The sequence below is a fragment of the Miscanthus floridulus genome, chromosome 5 (assembly GCF_019320115.1).
Source record: "Miscanthus floridulus cultivar M001 chromosome 5, ASM1932011v1, whole genome shotgun sequence".
Classification (NCBI taxonomy): Eukaryota; Viridiplantae; Streptophyta; class Magnoliopsida; order Poales; family Poaceae; genus Miscanthus; species Miscanthus floridulus.
In genome coordinates, this window is record NC_089584.1 from 80,524,277 (window position 1) to 80,552,157 (window position 27,881).

The window sequence follows — 27,881 nt, forward strand, 5'->3', positions numbered from 1 at the left end:
CATCTTCCGCGCCGGCTTTGTCGTCGGATTCTTCCAACTTGTATAACGGCGACGATGCCTGGCGCTTCTTCCGAGAATGGAGGGCGGCCGTGGACCGCTATTCCGAGGTGATTTGGAAAAAAATGTCCAACTTAAGATCCGTCTCAGGGTCTTCCAAGCAGCCCTTAATGCGGCTGAGGAGGAAGCTAGTGCCGTCCGAGCGTGGCTGGCTGAGTCTGATGCCACGGTGGCAGGTAAGATGAGTTCCATGAATGCTTCTATTCTAGTTTCCACTATCTTTGTCTTGATAGTTTTCTGTGATCGCTAGCCTAAATGGTGCAGTTGGAGTCTCTCCAACTAGCGGCGAACGCGGCCGCGGACGGCGTCAATGCTCGGGGTTCCCTCATTGATGCTTGTCTCTAAGACATCCTAGCCCATGTTCAGGAGATCACCCTCCATGGCGTTCGTCACGGCACGTCGGCGGCGTGGACCGTGGCACAAGTCTAGACATGGTACGAGCTCCATGCCATGGAGACTGGCTTCCCAATGGGTGATGGTCCTGAGGAACATGAGGACCTGCTCGAAGAATTTGTCGTTGCCGCGGAGGCCATTGTGGACATTACATCCGCTCAGGATGTAGTGAATAAGGTCTTCGATTAGTTTGTACTTAGGGTAAACCAATGAACAAAGACTCCTGTTCTTTCATGAATGTGTCTCAGTGCAATGCCCCTGTATATATCATTAATGCCTTTTGTTTTATTCTTTGCTCTGGAGGCGATACATATCGTATCGGCTTTTATGTCCTTTAAGTTTCTTCATTTTTGAACTAGAGGTGATACCTTTCTAGTACCGGCTATTAGAGCCGATGACTAAATGAATCGGCTATCAAGTGTTAATCAAATGCTAGTATAATATTCCTTCAAATATGTTTCGTTGACTACTATTAACAAGTTGCACCAGAACTCTTCAAACTAAAGGTTAAACGATAGATCGATCCAAAGCAAGCATCTCATCAAGTGCGACAAAATTTCGTTTAAGAAATCCATCAATTCTGACCAGCACTTAGGATTCCATTTAGCATTCATACATCGGCCTAAACACATATTTAGAACTAATGCTTATTTTCCCTTATTCCAAAGGCCGACGCGAAGCCATGACTACTAACTAAAACAAACTCTCAGAGCCGATTGCTTGCATCGGTTGTTGGCTTTTATTGCTGATCTTATTGAAGCCTCCTTCCCATAACTTACCAGAAAAGCATTCAAAATCTCCTAGTTCCCAAAAGACTGGATCGGCTGTTGCAATGCTCATAGATTCATCAGCGCGAACCAGCTCGACATCATCTCCATGCCATTAAATCAAACACTGATGCATGGTCGATGGTACACAATAGTTTGCATGAATCCATTCATGACCAAAGAGCAAACTATACGACCCTTTTCCATCGATGACGAAGAATATGGTGTGTAGAGTCTTACTCCTGATTGTTAGTTCAACATTCATTGCCCCCGGGTCTTAGACGCATTACCCCCAAAGTCTTTAAGCATCATGTCAGTCTCAATTAGATCTCCTGGTCTCTTGCCAAGCTTATGAAAAGTGGTGTAAGGCATGAGATTGGCAAAAGCACCTCCGTCCACCAACATCTTGTTCATCGGCATCCCATCAACCAAACCTTTTACATATAAAGCCTTTAGGTGCCGATGCTTGACTGGTTTATCAAATATTGCTTGTTGTATAACCATTAACTTGGCAACCATCTCCTCATACTCTGATTCATCAAAATCTGAATAAACTTCTTGATCTACTAGAGCTCTGAACTCTGATGGCAACAAAAAAGCCATTTGAATATTAGCCGATGGTTGCTTTCTATTGATTGTTTGCTTAGTACGCCATACTTGAGGTTTACCGGATGCCTGAGCCTGTTCCAACTCTCTATTCCTTAGGTGTTGCACCCTTCTCTTCTAGCTTCTTATCAAACCTCCTAAACACCATTGGCCTTCCTGTCAAACATATTCTCTCTTGTTGCCTTCTTCTTCATAATCAGCCCAATCTTGGTTGACAACTCTTTTTCCCAGCCGATTATGATTACTTCTATTTTTTAAGTGACAATCCCTATTATTATGGTGATATGCATCTCGAGCATGGATAGACCGGCGGTTGGCTTGAGATTGCCTAAACTCCCAATACTGATCATTGCACTCTAGATAGTTACTCCTGGTAGGCAACTTCAAACCTTCGTTCCAGCAATGTCTGAAGAAAGGACAATTCCAATGCAATTCAGTTTGCTTTCTTTCGTTCCTCTCTTTTTCCTGTTGACGCTGGTATTCTTCCTTTTCTAACCAACAATGATAATCCTTTTTCTTCTGGCGCTGACACTTATTAAACAGAATTCATGATGTAACTCATGGCTTTATTGCCCCTTCCTTTGATGTTTCTCCCTGCTCATATCGGCTCTTTTGCTTGTCGTGACGTCTTTTAATTTCCCTGTATTTGTCGGCCGATATTTGCATCTTAGGATCGACTGTTCCAGCTTCTCTTGATTTCGTTAATGTTAGGACCTTAGTCTTTTCTTTGAGCAGCCTAGCATCAACCATATTTTGATCTCCTAGGAAAGGATTATCATCAACTTTCATTTTTTGAGGTGTATCAAACCTGAGTCTTCCTTGCTTAATAGCCCTCTATATATGCTGCCGAAAAATTCTACATTCATTAGTGGAATGAGAAGTAGCATTATGGAACTTGTAGAACTTTTTATTCTTCAACTGATCAGGGGGCAACATAACATGATCGTCGGGCAACTTGATATGTCCCTTTTCAAGCAACAAATAGAAGAGCTTGTCTGATTTTGTGACATCAAAGTCATAGCTCTCCTCGGCTCCTCTTCCCCAAGGATTTGACACCATTACTATCTTTTTGCCCCAATTCCATTCAGCCGCAGCAACCTCTTCCTCTTCATCTTCATAGCCGTCATTGACTGAGTACGGATTATAAGCTTCGGTCACTATGGTACTCTTCTGAAATCGGTTATCTCTGTGCATACTCTGGAATTGACTATTGAGCACTGCCACTCATTAAGCCAATTGACCCAAGTTGTCAAATTCTTGTCTCAGTAGTTTTTCTTTCCACATCGGTAGCATTCCTTGAATGGCTAAAGCAACTAGCCGATCATCAGCCAAGTTTAATGAGAAGCATAAGTTCCTAGTCTCTCGGAACCTCTGAAAAAACTTAGTGCCCGATTCATTAGTCTTCTACCTTATAGTTGTCAGATCGGTAATATTCTTTTCTCCAGTCCCAGTATAAAAATATGTATGAAATTTCTTCTTGAGATCAGCCCAGTTGGCAATGGAGTTGACTGGCAGTGATGAAAACCAAGTAAAGGCTAGCCCTGACAGGGATAGAGAGAAGAAACGAATTCGATGGGCCTCTTCAATGGATGCTTCGCCCAACTATATAAGATACCGACTGACGTGTTCTATTGTGCTTATGCTATCTTGGCCAATGAACTTAGCAAACTCTAGAAGCCTGTAATTTGCAGGAAGAGCGACCAAATCATACCATTCTAGATATGGGTGTTTGTATGAAAAGGTTAGCCCTATTGGCTTTAGACCGAACTGATTCTTCATCATCTCAGTCACCTTCAGCAACAACTCATCAACATGTGAATTTGGATTTCTCTATACTTGCTGACCCATCTATGGATTGAAATCCCGTGTGCCCTGATACCATGGATTCGGAATCATGTGAAGGGTGTTATAATCTATGCCATAATGATACCCATATGGAATCTCTATCTGCTGGGTCCTTTGTTGGTTTGCTTCTTGAAGTCTTTGATTGTAGACATGAGGATCTATGTCTCTACGGATCCTTTGAATTGATGATGCTATTTTTTGAGCCGACGATGGTATGTGGCCTAATGTGCCAAAATTAATCACCTAGTTCTGAACTTACCCCACCGGTTGTTGTACATGCTATACTGACGGTCTAGGATTATACTACGTCTGATTCATAGTAGTACCTTGAGCTTGTTTAGATGAACCCTGAACTGCCTGGACATTGTCATTACCAACTGGTGCTGCTTCTTGGTGGCTTGTACCGACTTAATTAGTCCCTTGGATCAACGAATGTGGAATGTTATAATAAGCCAGCCCAACTTGACCAACTAAAAACCCATGAATCATCTCTTTCATGGTGTTGTGGAATGTGTCCAAGAAAGCTTCATTATGGTTTGATATGGCATCATGAACAGATTTGTTTACAATTTCCGTAAAGAAATGCCTGTCTTCAGCTTCAACTATATCTGTCTGCCCGTGTAATAGAACTCTTGGTAGTGGATATTTCTAAACAATTATGTTGTCATGTGTTTTGGTGTAGGACAACAAACACTTGTTCTGAAATTCTTCTATAGCTTTGTCGATAACATCTTTATCTCCATCAGGTAGATCTTCATAATGTACCTTAAGGATGTCGTTGTTGTGAACCGCCATGACGATTGTGGGGTCTCACCGAGCATGCCAAGAACATGTGTTGGCACAAAATTTTGTCCCATGCCGAGGGCACACGAGCAAGCCAGAAGGGTCCGCTCGATGGAGCTAGAGATCCGCCTAGCTTCAGTGCAGGGATGGTCGATCCTACGCACTCCTCCCGAGACATGCTAGTCAATTTGACCCTGCAATTGACAAGGAGAGAAAGCTAATCAGTAATTTAAGGTGGAACATGCTAGTATTGCCAGACAGTCCCGAATGTGAGGCTCTAAGAGCCGATATGGAAGGAAATCGACTAAATAGTCGATTCCAGCATACTCATAAAGATAAATCAATTAAAGCTCATGGAAGGTAAATCGGTTATCGCTGAGGATAGATCTCGTTATTTAGACAAACATTAGTCAATGGCAAGAGGATGTCAACAATTATTAGTTTTTGTTAATCCAATGACTGCAAGTAACCGAATCCCTTTTGTATAAATGAAACAGCTCATCGTCATTTAACCATTTAATAAAGATAAATTTAATGAATATATTAGATCTTATCTATCGCTATGACCAGTGGAGCATGAGGTAGAATCATGCAGGCCGTAGAAACAATAATAGATTCGATGACCCTAACCTATTACTAATATCAGTGGGGCATGAGGTAGAATCATGCAGGCCGTAATACAATAATAAGATCATGAGGCTAACACATCTTTCAACCTATCTTTACTTCAACGGTCTCGTGACGTGAATTGTTCATGAAAGCACTCGATATCGGCTAAAATAGCCGATTCAGGCATAGCGTACAGTTAAGGTCATGCCCTATCAGGAACAGATCTACCAAATAACGATCCCCACTTCACGGTGCTAACAGTGGGGTGTGAGGCAGAATCACACAGGCCATGATAACGGGCCATGGAATGGATTTCACTAGCCAATAGATCTACTCAAGATCAGACATGCCTTAACCGCACACTATGCACGATCAAGATTAACATAAAACAGCCGATAAAACATAACTCATCGTTTAAAGTACAGATTAGATAAAATTTAGATTAACAAATGACGGGTTAAAAGAGATATAAGGCCGATCTAGATCAATCCCAATCGGGCGTAGTGATATTGCTATAATTAAATAAATAATGGAAGCAATAAGCAATATCGATAACTTAATGAATCTATCTGAAGGAACGTCACCCTTAGATAGAGCCGATAACTTGACCTTAATCTAGTTCGAGCAGTGGAGGTCGACCGGATCGATGCAGCCGTACTTGAACTAGACAAAAGTCGATAACTAGCTTATACCAGAGTCACAGTGAAGGTCGACCGGATCGATGCAGCCATACGAACAGAAGTATAAGCCATGATGGTACTTACAGATAAGCAGTGGAGGTCGACCGGATTGATGCAACCGTACTTGCTGAAGAACTCGCTGTGATCTACTCTACTCCTACTCCTAAGGGGTGGCCGGAGCCGAAAAATGTAAGTAACTTGTATTTGATTGATTGCGTGTCTTACAATAGCCAGGGTTTGATATTTATACTCGAAGCCTAAACATGAATCCTACTCGAGCATGACTCATTACAATCTTCGGCATAGAAGAAAACATTCCTAATTTAAGATAACTAGGACCCTAATCTTTCCCTTTTTGTAGAGTCCAATATATAGTTTCCTAGCGCCAACTGCAGCTCATCATCGCTATCTGATGAAGTCATCCCAAGAGATCCGACTCTAGAGTCGTATCCGAATCAGCTGATATCGATCCTTATGCAATCGATTCTTTGATTGGCACGATTTTGGAAGTTTCGAGTTCTCACGCTTTTCTCTCCAAATTTTGGTGTAAACAATGTTATATGTGATGATGGCTCTTTCCACCCCAACCGCAACAAAGAAAATCAAATTTCATTCTGGATGAACTATAACCGCTGTGTAACATGACTCAAAATCAAAGTAACCCATTTGTTTCTTAGTCTTTCCAAACAACTTATGTAGGCTGATAGTATGCTTCAATGTCCATTTATTATTAGTACCATAGTCTTCAATGATCCAAATTGAAAGCTTGGACATATTGCGACCACCAACAGTACATTGGCACAAGTGACTCTGAGCTTGATGGATGGAGCATGAAAAAACACGCAGCCTGTTAGAAATTTTCCTCCATGTCTTTCCCTCCATATCCACAGCAAGTATACGATGGTAACCCTCGCATAACCCAATATAGTGCTGACAACTGTTAAGAAACATAGTTGTTGATTTTGAAAATGTCAACTTAGCCTCCTCGCCCCATTTAGATTCCTTAAAGATCCATGCTACAGTTTTAGATGAGTAGATGTCCACACCCACACACTGACCATCCTCCTCCATATATTCAAATACATGGAAGTACAAGGAGGCTGTCAGATCGAACCCCAATCGAGCCTCACCAACAGAATGGATTCTAGGTGACAGTACCTTTAACTTTTGGGTTGTTGGATTGTAGATGATATAGAGGTATCCATCAACCCTAAGACACCAGCATAGGATGAGGCTGTTGTAGCAATATGAGACGGCTACATTGTTCATGGTGAAGGGCAAGAAGGACAAGGAGGGGTAAACACCGGTGATGCTGGTGAAGTTTCGTTGACCGTAGATTCCATCATAGAAGAAGCCGACCACAGTTTGGGGCATCAACTTATGGTTGTCCGAGATGATGCATTTCTAGGAGCGAAAGACACATTTGCAATAGAATAAGGAGCGGACAGGGAGGCGGTGGAGGATCTCGACAAAGACATCGTCCATGAGGCTGGCCAGTGCGTTCCTCTTGTTGGGGGCCTCCTCTATTTCATCAGTGTGCATGTAGTAGGATGAGAGCTTGCTCAGTAATGAGATCATTGAGGGGGAAAATAATCCAACAAAGAACCATCAGTGAAGTCCAAAACTCATACCAAAGTATAGCTTTAACAACCATTAACAATTTTCATGGTACAACCTCATCTAAATTTAGAGTAGCACCACATAGATATATATAACTCAAACTAGAATAGCAGTTAATGGAGCTGTAATCATTACAATTCCAACTAAATTAAGTCTAACCATCACACTTACAATCAGTACGAGAGCTCAAAGCTTCTTTTATAGGAGACAAACAAAGATTAAGAGGACTATAATTACAACAGTTTTGAAGGACAAAGAGGGTGGATCAGCTGTTGGGTTTTGAAGATAGAAGTCATCATCATGAGTTAAGGGTGCATTTGAGTTGGTTCTTGACTTGAAGGCAACAATTCCTTCTTCATAGGAGTTGTACTTTTTATAACAAGCACCACGAAACCTATAAACTTGTTCCTGGCAATCAGGCCAGTTGTAGTAAACTCTTGGCTCACGGTCATTGAACACAACATAGCAGGGACGATTCATCTCAAATCTTCACAACACAAACAGGCTACCTCAGTTTTCACAAGTAGAATGCCAGTGAACAAGTGGTAGTGATCATCATTGGCATCAGTAGCAACATGTGCACCTTAGACATTAGTGGCCTCAGTCATGTGAATGATGGACACAAAGCATTGATTTGCTTTCGATGCCTTCATCTTGTTTGGAACCAAATGGATAACTTGGTTGTCAACAAGGAGAACACATAAAGCAAACATATGAGCTGCATCCTAATACATCCAATAGCCATGTAGACATCATTGGCACAGAAATGTGGCCGTAGATATCTTACAAGTTCAAAATACCATAAGCACTCACTGGTGGCACTAGATCATACAAAACAGAAATGTAGAATCAAGCAAGCACTGGATAGAAAAATAGTTTAAGGCAGAAGTGAAGGGCTTGTTTGTTTGCCTAGATAGATCTACATGTGACACGCGTCGGCACAAAACCAACTAGTGCCACCTCCTAGTTCTTTTCATCATCATTGGCCTAACCAGATCTAAAATGCTACAATGTTTCTTGTATACCTCATGTTCAAGCAAGGACCAAAACAGTGAAGCGAATAGGAAAAGGCGAGAAAGGAGACATGTGGATCAGATCTGTCGCCTCTGCTGTGGCACACGACAGACATGAACGCCAATCCCACCGTGCTCCACTAGGAAGACCCGCCGCCTAGCCTCCAAAAGGATGCCTGAGCAACCACAATACATTGGGGATCCTTTGTTGTCGCTGTTGCCACCGCCACCGCAAGTCCAACAGGCATAGATTTGTTTCCACTTGCAAGGGATATATCCAATATATAAGTTAACCTATCCACACAGAGAACATATACTACTCCAAAGAAATGTCAACACAATGGTGAAGACGGTCTATTCTTACTCTAGGTCCTGGGTTCGACTCCCAAGTCTCATGGTTTCTTTTGAGTTTGAATTTATTAAACCCCGGCAGCAACAAGTGACACGCAAGCCATCGGTTCCCACAGGTTGGATGGAGATGGAGAAAGGTCCCATAGGTACACATGGCACGTAAGCCATCGGGTCCACAGGTCAGATGGAGAAAGGGTCTACAAGTGACACGCAAGCCATCGAGTCCCACAGGTCAGATGGAGAAAGGGTCCATAAGTGACAGGCAAGCCATCGGGTCCCACAGGTCGGATGGAGATGGAGAAAGGTGCCGTCAGGTCCCACAAGTCAAACATGTGACACGCAAGCCGTTGGGTCCCACAGGTCGGATGGAGATGGAGAAAGGTGCCGTCGGGTCCCACAAGTCGGATGGAGAAGGGTCCACAAGCACAAGTGATACGCAAGACATCAGGTCCCATAGGTCGGATGGAGATGGAGAAAGGCCCCACAGGTACACGTGACATGTAAGCCATCGGGTCCCACAGGTCGAATGGAGAAGGGTCCCATAGGTACAAGTCGCATGGTGAAAGGATCGAGGATAGACTTTTATGATGAATTGCAAGCACCATAGATGAGTAACTGTAGGTCCCACAGGTACACTTGGGATGGAGAAAGTACCATGTGGAGATCTATGATGAAGCGATGTCATTATAGATCGAATATTGTTCGTCATAGATTAGTAATTACTTCAATGACGAAGCCCTGTTCATCACAGTTATAAATAAGATCGTCACAAATGAGCAGGAACAACCGCGTGAGTGATCTATGATGAAACCTTGTGCTGTTCTATGACATTTTTGTGATGATACCCGATTTTGTCATAGATAAGGGGGTTCGAGGATCGTCACCAATGATTTATGATGAAACCAAAAATTTCATCATAAAAAGTGATTTTTTATGACGGTTTCGAATTCGTCATTAAGATTTTCATCATAGAAGTGGATATTCCTACAGTGGTTTTATCTGTCTGCTCCAATCCAAGGAATACAATGAACCCGCATCTCAGGAGGATATTCCCTTTGTGGGATGAACCCAACCTCCTAGTTCCTAAATCAAATACTCCCAAAAATGGGTTTAACCCATCCCATCCCACACCAACCCCTGAACCAAACACATGACAAGAGACACTATATCCTTCCTAATTGTTAGGAATAGAGATTTTGATAGAAAAATATCCTCCAACATCTTCTTTAAGTGGTTATCCAAATGTAACCATCCTCTATTCCTAATTTCTCGCTAGTCAAAGATAGATAATGAAAATGGCTCTCTAGAATGTACACAAGATATAGAGATGTTGTTGGAGTGGAAACATAAAGAAATCAATTTTATGCAGATGACTCTCCAAATGATGATTAAGGGAGTGAATTTGAGAAAGACTCTTGGAGATGCTCTAAGGTAAGGACCAAAAACCTTGGAACCAACTGGTCCACTCCAAAATTCTACTACAATCAACAATAGTTATAAGAAGTCTTCTCTAGATCCATTCTAAGCTTCTGCTATAATCAACAATTGTTACAGGTAGTCTTCTCTATAGACGAGAGGTTTGCAACAGTAGCAACATATTCATCAAGTTGCAAACTTGGCATCAACTACAACAACCACAACCATATAACAAAACGTATGACAATAGCCAAACAGAGAAGTCATATTCTGTCCCTCACAAACAGAGAAGTCACATAATCTATCCTCCTCAATTAGTTCATATATCTAAAAAACCCAAGTTCACAATGAACGAATTTTGCTAGGCATGTACATCCATGAGTCCCCTAATTACTATTAGCATCCCTATACATCCACAAAAATTGCTATGCACATACATCCACTTGAGTCTTCAATGTCTTCGTATGTCATTTCTTCTCAATATCACTTCGTAAGGGGTTGCAATCATCTTTGTCTCATCTCTTTGAGCAAACACACCTTGATCATGTGACTTGAACTATTTCATCACATATGAGTCCAATTCATTTCTTCAAATCACTTCCAATAATGATTTGATCCTCAATACAATATGACTCTTCATAGCTCGATTAGTACTTTGACTCAAAGCAAGTACTCTCTTCTTCACCTTAGCCATGGTACCATGGTCTTTAACCCGTTGCTTGCCCTTCACCTTCGCTTAGTCCCTTGAAGCTCTTTTATTGCTATCTTCACCTTATCGAGCCATCCTCAAGTCACATCATATCTTAAATCAACATTAAGCATTCATGAAAACCATTTCTTCAATATTATGATCCTCAAGCATTGTTGTCTTTTGCTTGAACTAAATTATTTCCATAATCTTCTAGTACAACAATACATAATTTTGGCCTTCATTTGAACACAATGTGGAATACCATCAAGTTTGCCTTCTTGTTGAACCTTTGATACACTTCTCTTTAAGTGTATGAAATGTACTCAATTTCCTATTCAACACTTAGCAAACTTATTAGACATTTAATTTTGTTGTCATTCAATCCACCAAAACCCACTAAAGGACTGGATGCACTTTCATTTTGGCAAATGGCTACACCATTTGTTTTGGCATCATCAACACCACTCACGCCAACACTTCAGCGAGGGGATCGCCTTCAACACTAGCATCCTAGACTTCGCCTTTACTATTGGCTTGGAGCATGTTGAGCGCCTTCAACATTGGCATCCTTGACTTTGCCTTTGCTGTCAGTTTGGAGTGGGGGATCGCCATCAACATCGTCATCTTCGACATCACCTTCGCCATAAATTTGGAGTGGCTACTGTTGAGTGTCTACTGTTGAGTGGCTCCTGTTGGGGGTGTATCATATGTTACTGACCCCATTGGAGTGTTTGGGGCCCAATTACAGTCATGGGGGCTTGTTTGAGAATGTTTAGGATCAATTTGTAGCCCCTAGAGACTCTTTGATTAATGTAAGTCCCACCAGAGTAAAGAATGAAAAACTCTTATCCCACATCCCCTATAAAAGTAGAGGTGGGGGAAGGTGGAGATGGGGTAGGGCCCTTTACATACTTGCTGCTTTTACTTGCTCTCTTCCTCTCCTCTTTCATGTTCGGTTGCAAAACCTACACCCTAGCTAGAAGTACTACCAACGTAAAAAAGGTATAAATCTCTCAAGCCAAATGAATTGAATCTCAAGTTTAATTAAATCTATAGAAAAACTAATAATATTTTTTATGTCTAATAATAATTATTAGATTAATTATAGAATATGTTTTTACTTTGATTCCTATAAACAACATGTAAGGAACCGTGAAAAGGCCATATAAGCTCATGGAAGAAACTTTATGTTGTCAAAACAGAAGAGAAGTAGGTCCTCAATAAACTAATTTATAAAACATTATCTTGTTAAGGAAACTCGTTGAGGATCAACATGGACGTAAGTCGTTGGGTCATTTCCACTTGACCTTCAACGATACTAGATGATCTTAGGATGGCAAATATTACTGATGAATCTGCAATTGACCACCCTACTACAATGTCTAGCATGGTCTACGCTGGCCCAAGAATAGCTCCCATCCCACTAGCTGCAGTGCGCGGCCATCAAGAAATGGAGCAAGAAAGGAGAGATCGCTTGTGAGACAGCCAACCATTGCAGCAGACCAGAGATCCATCATCCTCCGACCTCAGCCCAAAGCTCGACATCCGTCTCTCACCCACGGTCCCTTCTCTGGCTCAATGGCTGGCGGCGGCTATGCGAGGTCTACCGCCGCCTCCTTGTGCGACATCTCCTTAGCCGGTCGCCACTCGGAATCCTTGGTTGGCTCATTGTGCAGACGCTTCCGCGGTGCCATAGGAACAAGTGTTTGAGCTAATAGAAGCAAAAGCAAATGTGAGCTGGTAGAGAAGAAAAGAAAAGATGACACGGAGGAGTTATGAGCTAGGCTAGGCTCTCTGCACCTCCAGGTTTTGAGGTGGGTGCATAAGTTGCAGCAGCTCAGCTCAGCTTTAGACCAGACCAGAACTCTTTCCCTCTCCCTCTTCTCTCCCTCTCCCTCTCCTTCTCTTTCCTCCTCTATCGCATTTCGACATTTTGCCATTCAAAAAAAAAAGTTGTTGCGTATGTGTGTTGATTTTGGCCTTGTTCGCTTCTCTTATAATCCGTCTTTTTCAACTTGTTTTTCAGCCGGAACAGTATTTTTCTCTCATAACAAATCAGCCGGAACAGTATTTCGGCTTATTTTTTCAGCAAAGCGAACGGGGCCAGCCTTTTCCATGTTGTCTACTTGGGTAGGGCTTGGGGTAGGGCTGTCCACCTCGCATGCATCATAGAAGTCGTAAGATTCCAATGTTAAACGCCCAGCTACTATATATATCAATCTCGAGTGGAAACACATGTTAAGAAGAAGAAGCCTATAAACTATAAAATATATAAATAAACAACCCATGCTATAATTAATTGATAGAAAAATTGGGAAAAAACACCAATAATACTAATTGATTTTTAAAAAAAACTATTTTAATCTAGATGTCGATATTTATCCAAATTCAAAATCAAAATACATACTAATAAATTAATGGCAAAGCTGCCAAGCGCGCGGGGTGACCAAGGTCCTCGTCAACACCCTGCATGCGCTGTCCTGCATGCCGTGCCAATCCATGCCGTCCAACTACATACACCAAGTGCGCCGGCCGCGGCAATATGGCCGCCGACTTCCACAACGACGACCTCCGGGAGAAGCTGCATAACGCTACAGCCAGCGACAGCGTCTACCTCCTCGCGACCTCAACTTGGCCTTCACCACCACCATCAATCCATCCGATACCGACACCGGCAGCTGGAACGGGACATCAAAAACTTCCTCGACATTTCCTACTAGCTATATATGTTATGCGAGGATTTAAAATAATTTGCCTTATTAGGTTTAGGTATCGATCAATTTTATTTTGTTGGGTCATGTGTTGGATTACCCAACACCGCACTTTGCTGGAGCTGTCCGATGGCTGGATCCATTAGACTGATATCTTTCAATGAATCGTGGGCATGTTTGGATCTCAGAGTGAGAATTTGGATTGTAGATAGTGAATGTAGAATCTGAATTTTGAATTAAAAAAATAAGCGATGTTTGGATCTCATTCTCATAGTGATTATTGTCTTTGTATAGTGAAATCTGTTGGTTTGGAGTAGATAGTTGGATTATATAATCTTATTCTAGAATCTAAGTGTTTGGATCTCACGTTCTTATTTTTCTTCCTCATTTTTATTTTTCTTAAGAGATCCAAACAAGGTCTAAATGTCAGCGGGTCATTATCGAATTTGCAATATACGTCGTTACTAATAAGTTTTCTTCGATCGTCCCCTCATCCAGCATGTTGAAAAAAATGTTACGTTGGTGATTGTGAACAGCCGCAGACAGGATTCAAGCAGCAATGTTTCATGTGCAATAATTAGGGTTTATAGTGTACTCAAGAATAGTTGACACGTTATTTCTCAATTCAATAGTGGGAATGTTCCCTGCAAAACTGTAACAAGTTTTAGTTAACATAGGCTGATGACCTTCGTACTTCTAAGATCTTTTTGACATGCGTCAGCTCCATACACTACACGCCTCTATGACTATGATGGTAGTGTTAGGATTAATAAAAGGGCAGAAAATGAACCGCTTCAGTCTCTCATCTTCTGATGAGCAATGAGAACAACCAATAGATCACTAAAATTATAGCAATCAAATACACAATTGACACAATAATTTACTTGGAAAACATCCTTAAGGTGAGGACTGAAAACCACAATAGTTATAAGTAGTCTTCTCCACGGCCTCTAGAGGATTGCAACAGTAACAACATATTTGTCAAGTTGCAAACTTGACATCAATTACAACAGCCACAACCAAATAACAAAATGTATGACAACAGGCAAACAGAGAGAAGTCACATTATGTCCCTCTCAAACAGAGAAGTCACATAATATATCATCCTCAATTAGTTCATATCTCAAAAACCGCAAGTCCACAATGCATGAAATTTGGTAGACGCGTAGATCCTCGAGTCACCTAACTACTATGAGCATCCCAAGAGTACTTCTAATCACCCCTATAGTGGTGGATGCAGCCAGGTGGAAGACATGCATACAAGTGGCGGTTGATATCTTAATTACTCCCTCTATCAAATTATAAGTCATTTTGTTTTTTCTAAATACATGGCTTTTGTTATGCACCTATATATATACTATTCAATGTCTAGATACATTATAAAAGCTATGTAATTAACTAGAAATGCCAAAACGATTTATAATTTCAAATGGAAAGAGTACATAGAAAAAGCAAAGGCTAGTTCAACAGAGATTAGAGAAACATAGGCCCAAGTATGTTTAAAAATAAGGGATATATTGAGATTTAGGGGAAGTGGGGAATCAATTCAGGGAGAACGATTTAGGGTGGATTTATGTTTAAGGTGGACCATATATGAGAAAATAGGAGATCTAATTTGGGCAGACTGATCTGACGTCCCATTGAACAACGTTTCACCACCTAAACTGATCAGTGATCATCTATCACGATTGCTTTGTGCTGAAACTGCACTAACCTAAAATGAAAAAAAAAACTCTCAAATCCGATGTCTACTCAAACAATCCTCAAACCAACTAAGAGTAGTAGCTAAGCCAAATGAGACTTGGGTTTTTGACTTTTTGTGCTTGCAAGTCCATCCATCTAAAGAAGTGATCTTAACCATTGATTCAAGCACTAAATCAAAACGATGTACAAGTCATGGGTATGTGGGATGTCTTGCTAAATTTGTTGTCATATGCACTGTCAGGCACCTTGCCCCGCAGCCAGCAGCAGGGCATATAGTACCGTAGAAGGTACTAGCTAGGAGCTGAGTAAGTTTTACAAAGAAGCCGCTGATAGTAGTAATGCAAGGTGCCAAGTTAAGCGGAGTATTATACGAGTCTATATGATGTATGCATACTTGATCTTTGATGGAAGCCATATTTTCGTGTGTACAAAAGGAGGAGTTATTTTCTACGGGATGTGTTCTCTGGCATGCTACAGCAGTATTTGATTGCAATCAATCTTCAAATTCCCATCAGAACTTCATATGGCGAAGCCACAAGGTGGAGCTCGTTGGTTCTCTTTGCTGATATACCGACCGTCGTGTCCATGTCCAGATCATCTGGCCGCATCCCATTCGGGAGGCTCCAGTTGAAATAGTAGAGGAGGCGTGCTACCATGAGCTCAACGATGGCTATCGCAAACCCTGAGCCAGGGCAGATCCTTCTTCCGTACCCGAACGGCAAGTACGCCAATTGTGCACCTTCGGAGTCCGCGCCATGCTGCTCGCGAACCTCCCCGGCCGGCTTGAACTCGTCAGCATCGTCCCAGTGCTCTGGGCTCCTTGCGATCGCCGATGAATTGATGATCACCCTGCTGCCTTGATGTTTTACCAGAATGACTGCCTTGATGTTTGTGTTGTTGAAGGGAAACTCAAACTCCCCCTCATCACGGATCCTGGGCATGATGCTGAGCAGGTCATCATCTTCTCCCTCAACATTCTTGGCCTTGTCCGTCTTCCGCCGTGCCTCGCTCTCAGCAATGATGAATTGATGATGACATCGAGCACATGGTCAAGCTGCCGGTGTGCCCTCCGTAACCGGCGCTTTACGTCCATGAACCGCAGCGACGAGACCAGATCCGAGACGCAGAACCCCGAGAGGTTGCTTGTCGCCACGGACAGCGCTGGCATGAATCGTTCCACGAGCTCGCCGCTGCAGCGGCGGTCGCCGAACGCTGCCATCGCGGTAACGGAGCTCGCGCACAACACGAGCAGCTCCCCGAGGTTCACGGGCTGTCCGCCGGAGGAGATCGAGCGACGTGCCACATCCCCGACGAGGGCCATGGTCTCCCTGTCCCTGATGGGGGCGAACCGTCTCACCTTGGAAGCGCCGAGGAGCTCAAGCGCGCAGAGCTTGTGCAGCGCCCGCCAGTAGGCGCCGTAGGGCGCGAAGGCGATGTTGAGGTTGCCGTAGCAGATGATCTCCCCGCCAAGCAGGCTCGGCCGCGACGCGAAGCTGAGGTCGTTCGACCGGAGCACCTCATGCGCCGCCGCCGGAGAGGAGATCACCACGGTGTCGACCTGTCCCAGGCGCAGGTACATCACCGGGCCGTGCTTCTCTGCCAGGTCGCGGAGGGAGGCCTGCGGCCGCAAGGTGAGCAGGTGGTGGATGCTGCCGACACCAGAGGAGGCCGCCGCTGCCTCTTCTTGGATTCTGCTGTGGATGGAAGGATTATTAGCAGTGAGATGATGAGACCAAGGAGGAAACCGGTGGTCGGTGTGTTTAGCTCCATCTCCATAAACCAAGGTCGCCTAACTCTAATTGTGGATAAAGAACTCTTACAGCAGAAGAGAAATTAAGTTGGCTGCCCATATTTCACGTGAGGATAATGGCTTTGCATGTACGGGTGCAGCGCACAGAAAGAGCAGCCATTCAATCCACGTGAACATTTGTAAGATATTTTGAAGACGGGTCCTTTTCGATCTCTCTGTTAGCAACAAATTGTGAACCTCAAGAAAACCGAAGGCAATGCAACAAGTATACTCCCTCATTCCAAGAAAAAATGCAATTCTAGCACTGTTCATGTTTTTGTATATTATTAAGTATCAATATTTTTGATAACCAATAATATCAATAAATTAAAATGAAATTTAATTTCATAATAGATTGATTTGGAGCTATAAATGTGAGTACCATTCATTAAGATATGATACATCTAACATGAACTACTTTAAGATATGATACATCCACAATTGCATTTTTTTAGGACAGAGGGAGTAGTTAGATTCATATATGGACTTGTGATTGATTGGTGTCCACACGTTACTAAATTATTCTTAAGTGATAACAATAATTTGTTGAAAAGTGCTCTGTCACACCATAGACAAGGTTTGCAAAGCTTCAAAGTGTATATATATAACAGGAGGGGGTGCTCCCCCTACAGTGTTTACATAGAGCTAGAAATCCCACTACAAAAAGGATTTTAGGGGATAAACGGTAAATATTCAGGCAGGTTCCAGACAAACGCCTATCTCTATTAATCATTTACAGAGACGGACATCTTAAGAAAAATGTCTCTATTAATTAACTATTTACGGAGGTGATCATCATCTTAAGATGTCTACCTCTGAAAATGGCTATTAAAACTTAAAAGAGGCAGGCATTCTAAGTATAGACCTCTAAAAAACGATTAACAGAGACAATACTTAAGTTTGCCTCTAGAAATAATTCATAATCTTTCATAGAAGACGAACTCTATATCGAATTTGTATATCTCGACGCAATATGCGACTTTGTAGTTGATAAGTTTTATATTTAGAACCGTTTAGAAGCCTGAAATTTTGTTTTAAGTTCTTAAATCTTGAACTTTGAAAATTAGAATTTTCAAACAACCTTGGATGTTGATATGTTCTATAGCAAATTGTATTTATCAATATAATATATAACTTTGTAGTTGACAAGTTTTTTGTTTGAAGTCGTTTAGAGTCCCAAATATGTGTTTCAGGTTCTTATATTTTGAAATTCAAAATTTAGAATTTCTAAACCCACATGGTTAATACCAAAGTATTAGTGGTCGACCCGATCTATAAATCTGTATGGTTGATATGTTTTTTATTTGAAGTTTTTATAGTCTGATATGTTTGTTTTAATTTCTAATATTTTGAGATTCAAAATTTTGAAACTTTCAAACAATCTCTAATGGAGACCTATTCGTACTAAAGTTGTAGTGCTTGAAAGAATTCAACAGCATTCACGCTAAGCGCCAACGACTGTTGACCACTGGCAAGGAAGTTTTTCATGAAGGATTTCAGGAAGGCTTTTGATTCCTTGTTCCTACTCGTCTCATGGCTAGTATGGAAGGAGAGGTAAAGCCGTGTCTTTGACAAGTTCGCAACCATGCCGGCTTGGTTGCTGCCGTCGATTAAGCTAGAAGCAGATCTTTGGGTAGCAGCAGGTTTCAGCCATCTGTTTGCGCTTCTTGTGCACTGGTCGCTCGCGTTGATCCTCTGTAATCTAGCTTACTGCTTCCTGCCGCTTTTAATTTCTTTTCTATTTCGTCCTTGTGTGCGACAATCCGCGGTTTGCCTTGTGTTTGTGATGCTACGTGCTATTTGGCGTGGTCATGAAAAAAAAACCTTTAACTTGAGTATTTATTTAGTGGCTAAAATATTCAATACAAGATTATAAAATATCGATAAAAAATAACATTTTATATAGAGTTTTGCTCCAATGTCCTCTTCCAAAAAGTTGCACAGCTCTTAAAGCGCCAGAGTAATAAATTTTTAATTAATTTCGTCTTGGATTTGGACTGGGGCAAGCCCTATCCATGCCCAATGGAAGCGTAGCCCTTGTCTACCAGACCCAGATTCACTCTTTCGATTTCTCGATCTCATTTCTCCTCGAACGAACGGGTACTCGGGCGGACGGCGGCGGCGCTGTCACAGAGGCGGCGACCTGCGATTACTGTGGAACCGCGGCGACGGCGGTCTACTGTCGCGCCAACGCTGCCAGATGCCTGCCGTGTGACCGCCTCGTGCACGGCACCAACATGGCCGTAAACGATCGTACCATCGTAGATTATAAGCTGAACCAAACCAGCTAGCAGTAAATAATTCACGATCCAGTCCAGCCAGTCGAACAGGCTGAGGGTCTGCTTCCGCCACGCCGACTGCCACACCGCCGGGGCCGTCTTCCGCAGCGACCGAGGCCAATCGCTATCGCCGTCCACCTTGGTACTTCCACAGCGCCGTCGGCCTTCTGTACGACGCGGCTGCCAGAGCTCTGTCTTGCGCAGCCCAGTACTACAACGTTCTGTTTGATCTGCTCGGGATGGAATGTGGAGTAGATGCACTGACGAGTTCATACGCCTAGGAAGCTAGGACTGACACTGAACTAATCACAATTTTAGCTAGCTAAAATCAGCACTTCTAAGTTCTAATTCAAGCTCGTTTCAGTTCAGGTTACTTGTTCTGTTGATCAGCTCAAAAATCACGCAGAAACAACAAGAGTTACAAACAGTCAAATTCAGGCTGCTTAACAGGGGGGAGATCTGTTAAGAACAATTAAAAGATCTAGCCGGGTACATCTTGTAAATGAATAACATGTCTAGTACATGAACTAGACAGAGATTAGAGAGAGGAGTAGTGCTAGGTTACCGACAATCGTAGGGCTTCAATTCAGCAGCGTCGGCCATGGTCGTTGTGTCGGTGTCTGCGCGAGGGCAGCGACAGTCGGTGAAGACGGTGACGGTGATGGGCGGTGGGGACCGGCGGTGAAGACAGATGGCGGCGCAGTGCAGTGGTGGAGGTGCTTCCTGTCACTGGCTGCGCCCCTCACTAGATTGGGTTAGGGTTTATCGGTGGGAAGCTCGGCTCAGGCGAACCTCGTACTCAGAGCCGCCGGCCCCCACCTCTATTTATTGCGCAGTGTGACAAGGGCCCTCCAGTCATAGTGGGCTGGGCGCCCTCGATCAGGGCGCAGATCAAAGGCCCAACTGGGTCGTTGGGCCTAGTTTGGGATTAGAGATCAATCTAACAATCTCTCCCTTGATCTCCTACCATATTTCAATTTCATATCATTTACTTTTGTTCATTCCATTACATATTAGCGCATAGAGCATGTTTCATCGTCACGGTCAATTGTCGATAGATTTAACAACTATAACACATCACTCCGTTCTGAAATAGATACTTAACTTTGGGCCTTCTTTTATCCAGGAATTATAGGGTTTCCCTAAAACCCATGACGGCTATATATTTTCTGAACACATTGGGTGGTAAGCCTTTTGTAAGCGGATCCGCGAGCATCTTTTCGGTACTTATATGCTAAGACTTATGACATGATCCCGGACTTTATCTTTCACAACATAATACTTTATGTCAATGTGTTTGGCAGCACCATTTGACTTATTGTTGTGAGCATACTATACTGCCGGATTATTATCGTAGTATAACTGAAGTGGTCTATAGATGTCGTCACCACCTTCAAACCGGGTATGAACTTCTTTAGCCAGTTCACCCGCCCCGTTGCCTCATAACACGTTACAAACTCGGCATACATTGTGGACGATATAGTGACGATTTGCTTTAAGCTTTTCCATGAAATAGCTCCCCCTGCGAGAGTGAATACATATCCAGACGTGGATTTTCTATCATCTCCCGCCAGTGGCGGATGCACGATGCGGGATAAGGGGGGGCTAAAACAATGAAGATGTTGATTTGCATGAAGATTTAATGGTGAAATCAAGCTTTTGCTACAGTTTTTAGGCTTGAAATCAAGAAATTAGGGGGGGCTGGAGCCCCCCAGCCCCCCCTGTGGATCCGCCGCTGTCTCCCGCATAATCAGAATCTGAATATCCCACTATATGGAGTGAATCTGATCTTCTATACGTCATCATGAGGCTTTTTGTTTCTTGCAAATAACGCAAGACTTTCTTTAGTAATTTTCAGTGTTCTATTCCAAGATTGCTCTGGAATCTGCAAAGTAACCCGGTAACAAATGCCAAGTCAGGGCACGTACATACTTGAGCATATTGCAAGCTTCCGACAGCTGAAGCATATGGAACCGTTTTCATTTGATCGATCTCATACTAATTCCTAGGGCATTAAAAATCCCCATATCTGTGACCCTTGACTATAGGAGCAGGTGAGGGACTACATTTGTGCGTACTGAATTTCTTTAAGATCTTTTCTATGTATGCCTTTTGTGACAATCCTAATACCTCTTTACTTCTATCTCGATGAATCTCGATCCCTAGAACGAACAAAGCTTCATCAAGATCTTTCATATCAAATTTTGAGAACAAAAACTTCTTTGTCTCCAGTAGTACACTGACATCACTACTAGCAAGTAAGATATCATCCACATACAGGACAAGAAAGATAAACTTCCCATTCTTAAATTTTGCATAGACACAATTGTCCTCTACATTCTCTTTAAACCTAAAATTTCTTATTGTCTGATCAAACTTCAAATACAAAACCTTTTTGGTTGTGCCATGTAAACATTTTCCTCCAAGTCCTCATTGAGAAATGCCGTCTTTACATCCATCTGATGTAATTCTAAATCGTAATGTGCCACTAATGTCATTATGATTCTGAAGGAATCCTTACATGAGACTGGAGAAAAGGGCTCATTGTAATCAATTCCTTCTCTTTACGTAAAGTCTTTTACCATAAGTCGCGCTTTATATCTCTCTATATTCCCTTGAGAGTCAAGTTTTGTTTTGTCGACCCATTTACAGCCTACTGTTTTGGCTCCTTTAGGAATTATTTCCAAGTCGCAAACTTTATTAGCATTCATAGATTTCATTTCAACTTCCATGGCCTCAAGCCACTTTGATGAATGATCACTTCTCATGGCTTCTTCAAATGAGGTGGGATCATCCTCCATTTGAAATTCCTCAGTGTTGTATACTTCATAGTCAGCAGGAATAGCTGATTTTCTAACTCTTTGAGACCTTCTAGGGGCCTCCACATTTGGCACATCTTATGTTTGAGGCTGTTGTTGCTCCCCCTCGTGTGTGGCAATATGTTCTATAGGATCCTGAAGAACAGGTTCCTCATCGTCATTTATTGTTGCACAGGCGGAATAACAACAGGTGCTGGCACCACAGTATCTTGCACTGTTAGTGCAGTGACAGCAGGTAGTGAGAAAAATAGCTCATGAATCATCGGAGTGGGCGCATACACCCACTTCTCTTCAAGGTCAATTTCTCGAGCTACCATGCTCCCCCTCATCATTTCATCCTCTAGGAAGACAGCATGTCTCGTTTCCACAAACTTTGTATGTCTGTCTGGACAGTAGAAACGAAAACCTTTTGACTTTTCTGGGTAGCCAATAAAATGGTAACTTATTATTTTGGGATCTAGCTTCCCAATATTTGGGTTAAATACTTTAGCCTCAGCAGGACTCTCCCACACACGTAAGTGTTTTAGTGAGGGTACTCTTCCTGTCCACAACTCATATGGTGTTTTGAGCACCGACTTACTTGGTACTCTATTGAGAATATGAATGACGGTTTTTAACGCCTCCATCCACAGGCTCAACGGTAAGGTGGAGTAACTTATCATACTGCGCACCATATCCATCAGGGTACGATTGCGTCTTTCAGCTACTCTATTCTACTGAGTTTCGCCCAGTGTAGAATACTGGGCTACTATATCATTCTCCTGTAAGAACATTGCAAAAGGTTCAGGAACTTGGCCATATGGGGTATGCCGACCATAGTACTCCCCCCCACGGTCGGACCTGACTATCTTAATCTTTAAACTGTGTTGGTTTTCAATTTCTACCTTAAATATCTTAAATTTATTCAATGCTTATGTTCTTTCTTTGATTGGATAAATGTAGCCATAATGGGAGTAATCATCTGTGAATGTTATGAACAAATCATAACCATCCACACTCTTTACACGAAACGGACCATAGATGTCTGTGAGAATAATCTATAAAGTTCCTGCGCTTCGTTGACATCTTTATTAATTTTCTTTACATACTTTCCTTTTATGCATTCTCTGCATTGTTCTAAATCTAAGAACTCTAATGGAGGAAGAATATCATTCTTAACTAGTCTTTCTATTCTCTCTCTTAAATATGGCCTAAACGACAGTGCCATTATTTCGACAACGCATCATGAGCTCTCTTTCGTTTTCTGTTTACATCCACAGACGAGGATACATTCTCTTTGTCGCACGCAATGTTCCCATCATCGCATACAACATTGACATCATCACGTAGTGATAACAAATAAAACTCATTTTGTAAGATAACAAGACCAACATATGCATTATTAAATGTTATCTTACATTTGCCATTTCCAAAATGGCAATCATATCCATCATTGTCCAAGCATGAAACACTAATCAAGTTTCTCTGTAAAGAGGGAACATAAAGTACATCTCTAAGTAAAAGTGTAAAGCCATCAGCAAGCTCTAGAGAAAGATCACCAATGGCTTCAACATCTGCTCGGACTCCATTTGCAACATTAACGTGTCTTTCTCTTCTTTGCATAGTCCTCGTCGAATGGAATCCCTGTAAAAAATTAGCAACATGAACAGTTGCACCTGAGTTAATCCACCAAGTAGATTTAGAATACTATACATATAGGGATTCATTTATGAACGTAATAATGTTCTCACCTGTGACAACCCAAAAATCCACACACCAAAAATTCCAACTACAAAATTTTTCTTTCTTTGAAACCCTTGAGTGATGATGTGGCATGTAGGAAACCCCTAACCTTGCACTAACTAAACCTATATGACTGGCACGAGTATCTCACCTCATCACCTAGAATTTATTTTACCACATAGCATACATCAAGTTGCATTATATTCAACATGGTGATTTGGATTTTATTTGATTTATGTGTTGATTAAATAAAAGCTAACAAATATGTGTTTATAAATAAATGAACTAATATGGAATTAATATCCCAATAAATACTTTGACCAATGTTTATCACCATGGAACATTTTATCAAAGGAGAAATAGGCCACTTTGATTTATATACATGAAAGAAGTGTAACATTATACGAAGGGAAAGAAGAGGGAGGCAGCAACTCGACCTAGCCTGCCTCGACCGACCCAGCCTGCCAGCCCAGCATCACCGCCCGTACGTGCACGCCGCTGATGAGGAGCCAGACCCGCCCGTCAGCCCTCACGCACCACACGCCGCCGCATCAGGATAAGTTGATAGATGGGCCCCCTCTGTCAGCCACCCAGCTACAGGATCATCTTCTTCCCCACGCCAGCCTCATCTCTCGACTGAGCCCCGACCAAAGCAGCAGACGCGGGCCCAGGTTCACGCACATCGCATGACCCTGTCCCCCACCTTAGCGCCGCGCCCACGCAACCGCCCCCGCGCACGAGAGCCGTCCGATGCGCTCGGCACATCACCAGCCGTTCCATCATCCGCCATGGGAGCTTAGAGCTCCGGCTATAAAAGCCACGACCCTCTGTTGCCCTAGCGTTCGCCCCATCGCCTCACTGCCACTTGGTGGCCAACCACTTCACCGAGCCAGAGAAAGGAGAGAAAGAAGGAAGAGAGAAGGAGAGGCGTGGAGAAGGACACCGCTGCCGGAGCAAGAAAGGAGAAGCGGAACCACGCCTCGCCGGAACCAGGAGCGTCGCCCCGATCAGCTACATCGACGTAGCTGCTCAGCACGGCACTGCATCGCCTCTACACAGCCACGACTCTCCACTGCACCGCCATCCTATCTCCCACGACACCTACGGTGAGCGCTCAATTTATCCCTGCTCACCGCCGGACTCTGCTATTCCGGCCATGGCGCTCCACACCGTGAGCGCGTAGGCCGAGGCCATCTCTGGCCTCTGGATACACAAGCACAGCATCCACGACCACACCGTAGACCCCTCCTAGCCCCATGGACGCTGTAGCCGAGCACCCTCATGCCGCGCTCACGACGCCACCGCCATGGCGCAGCCACCACCGGCTCACCCGACCACCTCGCTAGACTGGAACGTAGCCGTAAAGCATCATCGTGATGACCGAAAGATAGCTGCGTAGACCGAGACTCCGTTAGCAGGCCACAGCGCCCTGGCCAAGAGCACCGGACCTCGGCCGGAGCTCCGCCGTGCACCACCACCGCTCGCGGACTCCACCACACCTTTTGGTCACCGTCGTTACTTCACCATGACGCCTGCTAGCCATCTAAACAAGGAACGAGGCACCAGGACCACTAGAACAGACCACCGAGACTCCGCTTTGCTTGCCGAGGCCACACGCAGAGACCACATGTAGAGGCCACATGTAGAGGCCACATGTAGAGGCCACATGCAGAGACCACACGCAGAGGCCACATGTAGAGGCCACATGTAGAGGCCACACGTAGAGGCCACATGTAGAGGCCACATGTAGAGGCCACACGCAGAGGCCACACGCAGAGGCCACACGTAGAGGCCACATGAAGAGGCCACATGAAGAGGCCACATGTAGAGGCCACATGTAGAGGCCACACGCAGAGACCACACGCAGAGGCCACATGTAGAGGCCACATGTAGAGGCCACACGTAGAGGCCACATGTAGAGGCCACATGTAGAGGCCACACGCAGAGGCCACATGCAGAGGCCACACGTAGAGACCGCACGTAGAGGCCACATGAAGAGGCCACATGTAGAGGCCACATGTAGAGGCCACATGTAGAGGCCACACGCAGAGACCACACGTAGAGGCCACATGTAGAGGCCACATGTAGAGGCCACACGCAGAGGCTACACGCAGAGGCCACACGTAGAGGCCGCTGAGACTCCGTCTCGCTCGTAGAGACCACATGCAGAGGCCGCTGAGACTCCGTCTCGCTCGTAGAGACCACATGCAGAGGCCACTGAGACTCCGTCTCGCTCGCCGAGACCACATGCAGAGGCCACTGAGACTCCGTCTCGCTCGCCGAGACCACCGTGGACCAGTCACAGTGTAACACGTGTCAGCCCATGATTAATTTAGCCTTTTCCATTTTTAGAAATAATTTAAACTTCGGAAATTCATAACAAATTCATACGACCTCAGAAAAATATGAAACCAGGACCAAAATTCATCTAAAATCGAGCTCTACGCAATGAACCCATGTTTGAGTGCATTTGGCTCTTTTGAATTTTCATTGCTTCTTTGTGCTATTCTATAGACGTCGCTGACGCGACTATAATACGATCGTTGCAGACTCGGAGGAGAACCTGACAGACGAGGATCGTGAGTACCGAGAGGAGTACGGAGACGACTACACTGAAGGTGCCACATCCCACCCAACTTCGTAGCACCTATTACGCATGGCTAATATAGAACTGCTAGTGCTTTACTATGTTGTTATATTCACACTGTGATAGGACTTGCATGGTAGTATGCCTTCTTGATGGCCTTTACCTTGACGCAACCTTGTCCCTGCTCACCCAGCTGTTAGGCTAGTCACACGCTTGCTACTATATTTCATTGCTTATTACTTCTACTACGCTTGCACTACATTGATGCGTGGTGGAAACTAGTATTATCTGGACTATGGGGAGAGTGCTGCGTGTGTGACTTGGGTGCGTGGAGGGTGAGGGTTGTGTCGACCAAGTTGGAGTATACAACGAGCCTAGGGCAAGTCTTGCCGTAGGGTGCTACCTAGGCACCCCTGGAATGGATACCTGTGGTGGGTAAATGGATACCTGTAGTGGGTAAATGGTATACGAGGTGGCCTTGGGTGTGAACCTATGGTGGGTGGAGCCCAGGGTGGAGGTGCTGTGGTGGCACGGTAAATGGAAACCCTGATGGAGACATTATGGCTTGGTCATCCCTAAGGACTTACTAGTACTCAGATTCACCGGGAAGCCTTACGTACCACTCGCCCTATATGGTGCGGGACGGCCGGACTACTTGGTAGGATATTGCCACTACTGCTAGGTTGTTAGCGGACAGTGTAAGGAGGTACGGGGTACGGAGGATCTCCCCCACACCCTTCCGAGACTTCATGGAGACCTTGTGGACCCGGCTCATGACTCACAGTTTCAGCCACCCCAGACCGGACTTGGGGTGAACCAGGGCTGAATGGTAGAGTGGCATTATCCTAGGCTAGCAAGCGGCCGGAATCAGCCCAGTTGACGACGGTCAGCGAGGAAGGCGGATCTTGTGGTTATGTAAAACCTCTGCAGAGTGTATGGTTGATCGATCGATACATGTGCCGACTTGTCGGCTATGGACCTTTCCTGGGTTTCGCTTAAACTAGATATGAGATGAGTCCTTCTCTTCTTCCCCCAGGGAGTGAGTGTTCGGTCGTAGCCAGGGGCTACGGGCCTTGAGACAGTGCCGAGAGGGAGTTGGCCTGTCGACTAAGCGATGGTATGGGTGTGGTATGGTGAAGGTGTGGAGATGGTGGTACATCGGTCCCAGAGTCGAAACCTGGCTTTGGAATGGGAATGGGGTGGAATGGGTGTGGTAACGGTGTTAAAACCTGACTATACTATTATATACTTGATATGCTAATACACAGGAAACCCTAGCCTTATAGGTTCCTTTTGAATATATCCGACTTGCATCCAATTACCACAAAGCAATGCTCATAGGGTTGGGAGTGGCCAGTACAAATCGTACTGATAAATTTTGGCATACAGGTTCTGCTGAGGAGTATAGCTCCGAGGAGTTTGATGGTTGAGGGATTTGT

At 43.8% G+C, this 27,881-nt stretch overlaps 1 pseudogene; it reads right to left on the reverse strand.

Moving 5' to 3' along the window:
• Window positions 1–15,646: 15,646 nt before the first annotated feature.
• LOC136452438 (9-beta-pimara-7,15-diene oxidase-like) lies at window positions 15,647–17,016 on the reverse strand (annotated as a pseudogene).
• Between the last annotated feature and the right edge of the window lie 10,865 nt (window positions 17,017–27,881).